Source organism: Pinus tabuliformis, chromosome X, assembly GCF_031772625.1.
Source record: "Pinus tabuliformis cultivar Carrire ecotype Pingquan chromosome X, CPIR1, whole genome shotgun sequence".
In the NCBI taxonomy this organism is placed as follows: Eukaryota; Viridiplantae; Streptophyta; class Pinopsida; order Pinales; family Pinaceae; genus Pinus; species Pinus tabuliformis.
Genome location: NC_142308.1, coordinates 1,203,061,895 through 1,203,068,552, shown reverse-complemented (window position 1 = coordinate 1,203,068,552; position 6,658 = coordinate 1,203,061,895). Strand labels below are relative to the sequence as shown.

Genomic DNA, 6,658 nt, shown 5'->3' with positions numbered 1-6,658 from the left:
CCTCAATCATTATAGAAAAGTTTATCTGAAAATAATTACTTTGAACAATTTGTAAATAATTATTTGAGAATAATTACTTTGAAAAGTTTATTTGAAAATAATTACTTTGAATAATTACTTTGAAAATAAGAATTCAATGACGAGATAAATGATATTTAAGAAATTCCAATTCTTCGTTTAAATGATATTTATGAAGAAAGTTAAAATAAATTAATTAGTTTTAAAATGTTCTTGGGTTATTAAAATTTTATATTTATAATGTTAAATGATTTTAGTTTGAATAGTTTGTTGAATAATGTGTTTTGCTAGTGACATGGATTTAACATTTTTTAAACTTATCCATTAATCACATTCTCTAAAGATTCTTATTACTTAAAAAAAATTAAGTTTACACTTTTATATAAATTATTATTTTATTTAATATAATATAATAATATTATTTTTATAAATCAGTATAGATTTATCTTAAATACGAATTTAATATGAGTCGAGAGGGATCCAATTTTTTCATGTGCAAATTTTTTTATGAGACGATATTATTTAAATGTTTTGTATTGTTATTTTTTTTTCAGATTTTTAGATTTTTTATTTTTATTTTGGTGGACATGAGCAAAATTTCAACTTTGATGACAGACGAACACCCTTACACATCATACTAGGTTGTAGAATGAGCATCTCGACTCAATAAAATTTATTAAAAAAATATGTTGTCACATACTTAATTTTCATCAACATCAGTTCCTGCTTTCCTAGTCACTAGCTCCTGAAACGTCAACAAAGAAGTTATAGCTTGAAACCTCCATGTTGCTAGAAATTGACTCTGCCACCAGCTCTACAAATTTTCTTTCCACTTTAGCTTCAAGCACTTCAAACTTTGCCTCTGCCAAGATAACTCTTGATTCCCTTTCGCTCTCTATGGGATTCAATCTTCTGGAAAGTAGCTCCACTCGACCCATCAACAATTTCAACAACAACTCTATAGTTTTCTTCCAATACACCATCTCAGGCTCTGGGATTTTAACCTCTTCTGATGCCATAGCCAAACACTCCAAGATTGAACAACGACAATGAGTGCACTAGGATAGATGGGAAGGTAATGACCATACTTCAAAAGTTGTCTGCTTAAAGAGTCAATCCTCATCATTTCGTCTGAGAATGTACGCACCTATCTCCATTAAAATCTGATCTCTGCAGATCCATGATTTTGTTGTGAACTTGTGCTGCACGAGACACCATACTAATATTCCTCCTTGAGCATTTAAGAGAGAATTCACTCGATTATGCGATATTAATGAGCTTAGGTGAGTTCCAATGACTCCAAGGATCAAGACCGTCCATATGGCCATCCTCCTGAACTTGATGAACTTAGAGTAGAGTGTTGGGTATGATAGGTAACCATGTATTAATCCTGATTTATTATCACTTATAGGTGGACACTCCTTGATTATCATGTTGAAATCTTTGCACACGAAATGTTAAAAACATTTAGAATGATTTTCCAGGAGGTCTCCAATTGTATTGGCCCTCTTTTCCATGCTTGTTCATGGTGGGTTAAGGTAGTAAGAGAAACCCTTATGCTCCTCATTAATTTCAAGCATTCCAACTGCAAATTCTACCTCGATATTCACCATTTTATCAGGATCATGATTTAGATGCCTTAGAGTATAGAACAGAGAAATTTCTTCAAAAAATTTCAACTACATAATAATTCTTCTCGCCAGGGAAGGGTATTTAGTATCAGAAGACAAAGTTGCCTTAGAGATCATTCTAATGAAAATCATCGAATCTCATAATATTTTAACCTTCTTGACTCCCTTATTTTTAGCGATCTCCAGGCCTTTCCACAATGATAGAAATTCAACTCTATCATTTGATGTTGTGCCTATGCACCAAGCAAATATGAACTCTTCATGTTCCTCGAGGAAAAATATCACCCCTCACTCCCCTACCACCCCTCATTACTTTATATATATATATAAAATCAAATATCATTTTATTTAGAACATATGATATTATAAATGAGTTAGCGATATGTAATTAAACGTGAAATAATTTTTTTGTAAGCCTAAATGCTTCTATCAATTCAGGAAAATATTACATCGTTAGATACATCTTTGCAATATTCTTCCTGCCTCACCCCTACTGGATTTGTTGGCCAGGAGAAAGAAACCAAAACATATCTCAAAATCTCAATACAACCAAAACATGAAAAGAGTAAGAGGCCAATATGAACAATAAACCGATAACACTAAGAAACTGTCGATTATCATTGAGGATTCAAGGAGTGAACAAGAGCAAGATTCTCATGTACATTACTAGGCAAGGAGGGTGAGTTAAATGAGCAATGGACATGAGTTTCCATGTGTGCCAGAGAAGTTTCTATCCGATCTAGTTTTTTCATAAACCTTTTTTGCCTCCAAACCAGGGTATCCAAACTGTCCATCATCCTCCATTGATGAGTATGTAGCACATTCATGAATTCTATGAAAATGTTCCTATCCTCATGTCTCTCATGATTGAGCCAGTCCAGCAGGGTAATTACTTGTGTTAAATATCCCTCAAAATGGTGCAGGGGAGGTGGCAACTTAATAGATCCTGGAAACTCCTCATGATCGAGGTCCACGACGTCCCTAAGGCCACACTCCCCACTAGTGTGGTTGACCAGCTGGCCTCGTTGACAAATTACTTTCCTCACATGACCCCTCTTACGAAGCATGACTTGCTTCCCAATAGATTCACCTAGTCAAAGCTCTGTCCCCAGAACCACGACATGCAACACCTCCAAACACCACAAGAAAAAAATTAAACCAACCACCTTAGGACCCAACACTTCCAAGATGCTTGCTTCCCACCGTATCCAAGAAGAGGCCAAACGTGCAATTAAACATGAAATATTAACTTTAAAAGTTAAATATAAAATATCATACAATTAACAAAAAATGATGTATTTGTTTTTAATTAAAATGTATGATATTATAAATAAATTAAAAAAAATTAATGAAAATTATAAATTTGAAAAAAATAATAGTTATCATTATTAATTATGTAAAACAACTATAATTTTTTAAATAATATTAAAAATTGAAACATATTATAAATATAAAATTTAACCCCTAATGGGGTGAGAATCGATGTGAATGATAACATGGAAGAGCAATCTATGAAAAATTACAAATAGAAATTCAACTGCAGTGACTGATATTATTTCTTCGACTTACTATTTCATAAATAAGTTATTCATAATGTTTCTACAACAAATATCAAAATAAATTCTATTACAACTTTCACAATTAAAATACTGTGGAAATTAAATGTAAGGAAAAATACTAGCAAAAGTATAATCATAATGACACAGTGATTTTTGGACAATTATCCCCGGAAAAACCCAATGTGGGAAGATTGGTGCAGCAAATGAGGGTTTCTTTATTGATCTTTAGCAAAAATCTCATGTACAAGATACAAACAGCAGAATAGAAGAGGAATTTTTGTGAGAAATATTACACATGATATTCTCACGCTTCTCAACTAAATTTCGACTCTGGAGAGCACTTGTTGCCCCCTCTCACTACAACAAAACCAACGATTTGCGCCAAGTTTAGCGCTAGATTTTAGTGCATTATTTTTGTAATTGTGATGAGCAACCTGGTGCTAAATCTGGCTCTATTGTACAATTTTTAAAGCGTCCTTTTTTGCGCCTGATTTTGTATCCTTTTTCACGCTAGATTTGCATCATTTTTTACACCAAACTATGCATCATTTTTTGCGTCAAATTTTGAACCAAGATTTGCATCTTATTTTATGACAAGTTTTTCTTCTAGTTTTGTGTCATTTTTTTGCATCTATTTTTCATCGTCCTTTGCTTCCTATTTTGTGTCATTCTTTTCTTCCATTTTTGCGCCATCATTTGCATCAAGTTTACATCGTATTTTGCATCCAATTTAACGTCTTTTTCTGCATCCATTTTGTGTCAGTTTTTGCATATAGTCTTACGCCAGGTTTTGCATCTAGTCTTACACTAGTTTTTGCTTCTAATTTTGTACCTATTTTTGCACCAACTTTGGTGCCTATCTTTGCACCATGTGTTGAATTTGATTTAGCACCAAATTTTGCATCCATTTTTGTGCCCTTTTTGCATCTTTTTTTGGACCTTTTTTACGTCCACTTTTACATTTGATTTGTCTCCATTTTTCCCATCCCATTTTGCATCATATTTTGCGTCATTTGTTGCATCCAATTTTGCATCGTTTTTAACACCATTTCTTGCATCCAACGTTACATCATTTTGAGCATCCAAATTTGCATTTATAGTTGCATCTGATGTTGAGTCATGTGTTGTGTCCACCTTTGCATTTTATTTTGTGTCTAATGGTACATTCAATTTAGAGCCATTTTTTAAGTCTACTTTTGTATTTGTTTTTGCACCAAGTTTTGCATCATTTTTTGCATCCAAATTTGAGCTATTTTTATGCCCATTTTTTGCACCATTTTTTGTGTCTACTTATGTGTCAATATTGCACCATTATTTACGCCCACTTTTTCATCCAATTTTGCATTTTTTTGGTGTCTAGTTTTACATCATTTTCACCATCCAAATTTGCATCTTTTTCTACCTCATTTTGTGTCCACATTTGCATATAATTTTGTGTCTAAGTTTGAGCCTAAATTTGCATCTAATTATGCATCATCTTTTACATCCAGTATGGCATCCTTGGTTTCACCTTTTTTCAGCCCCATTTTGCATCTTGTTTTATGTTTTTTCATACATTTTTTTTTCCTTTTTTGCGCCCAAGTTTGCATCCCAAATTTACACCATTATTTGCATCATCATTTGGCATCTTAATTTGTAACATTTTTTTCTTCTTTTTAGCACTCAACTTTGCATCTTATTTTACATCTAGTTGTCTGTATTTTTTTGCATCTAATTTGGTTTCCATTTATGTGTCCTTGTTTTTGCCCAATTTGATATCCTTTTGTATGCCATGTTTTGTTCCCTTCTTTGTGTCAACTATTGCACAATTTTTCACTTCTAGTTTAAAACACTTCGTATGTCATTGTTTGCATTTTGTACTAATTCCTAGTTTAACATCCAATTTTACTTTCAATTTTGCATCCATGGTTACATCCGCATTTGACTTCTTATGTAGAGTATATTTTTCTTTACATATATGACCCCCTTTATAGATGCATTTTACTAATTTCAATTGCATAGTGAAATATATCATAGTTTCTAAATATCATTAAAGAAGATATCACAGTTTAAAATCATTTGTAAATAAATTTAAGGTAAATTGACAACATCCATCCAAAAAAATAACAATGTCATCATATATAATGATTCATTGACAATTTTCAACACATATGTATAAAATAGCAACATAATACTAATAAGATCAGTATTATTTTTAATCAAAACAACTAAAATTCAAATATGATTAACATATCAAAATATTTCATGAATATCATTATTCTACGATAAATTAACAACATACATCCAAAGATGGTAATATCACCATACATTATAATTCTCTATCAAAATAATGATGATACTTTCCAATATATAAATCAAATAAAAATATAATAATGATAATATCATCATCATCTTTAATCAAATCAAACTCATCGTATGATTACCAAATCAAAATGTTTCATTGATATAGGGTAAATTCACAACACCCATCTAAACATAACAATGTCATTCTACACAATAATTTCTTCATAAAAAACAATGCATGTGCATGCCTAGCTACCACCACCAAGATCATCCTCATGATCATCTTGACCATCCTCATTAGTCTCATCCACATCATCACCAACACCACAACTATCATCATCATCTCCTCCTTCACCACCATCATCCTCATCCTCATCATCTCCTGATATATGTTGAGCATAGTTTGGATCATCATCGTGATCATCGTCTTGGCAATCATTACCTATAGCATTCTGGCAAAAAAAATCAATATTACATGTTAGTATTAATTACATAACACAACGCATGTTTTTGTTATACAATGCTAACCATAAAATGAGGTAAGATATAATATCTAATAGTACTAAAAAATAAAATGAAAATACGGTTCAAAAGTATATTGGAAATCCAACTAAGATTACATACCATAGAGTCCATCCAAACAACAAATTCAACTCATCTCTTTTGTTGCAGCACCTCCTTTTCCAAATGATTTGGAGGTCTTCCATATTTTAGTTCCTGTTAATTAGTAAATAGGGAGAAATTAGATAACAATGACTTTCTTCGAGTACAAATTTTATTAAAAAAATATCACATGTTTAACATACTTACAAAGGTTGTTATCAGTGCTTTTAAACCTTTCTGGCCACTACAATGAGTGACTTTTGTCTTGTTTAACCTCGCCTTGGATGCTTTGTCCTTAAACATAAACCAATTCAATTTATTTTCACACAAATACACGTCTAAGATATCTATAAGTATTAATACATTCTAAATAACGTTTAATGAAAAATTCAATACCCGAATGCTTTCATTGTCAGCCTTTCTTTGTGCATCCAACTTATCATATGATTTTACAAGTTCTTTCCATACTTTAGAAGGTATGTCAAATGGTCTTTGTTTCAATCTTTGATCTTGAGGCATTCTTTTAAATTTTTCTAGTTTGGTTGCAACGAAACCTCTTACAGT

The 6,658-nt window shown here is 31.7% G+C and overlaps 1 long non-coding RNA gene across 1 annotated transcript; it reads right to left on the bottom strand.

Annotated features, from left to right (window-relative positions):
- Positions 1-5,654: 5,654 nt before the first annotated feature.
- On the bottom strand, positions 5,655-6,431 carry LOC149144278 (uncharacterized). Its single transcript, XR_016264982.1, has 3 exons — positions 6,302-6,431; positions 6,116-6,208; positions 5,655-5,943 (listed from the first exon to the last, which is right to left on the bottom strand). It is a non-coding gene; the product is annotated as an uncharacterized LOC149144278 (long non-coding RNA).
- Positions 6,432-6,658: the final 227 nt, after the last annotated feature.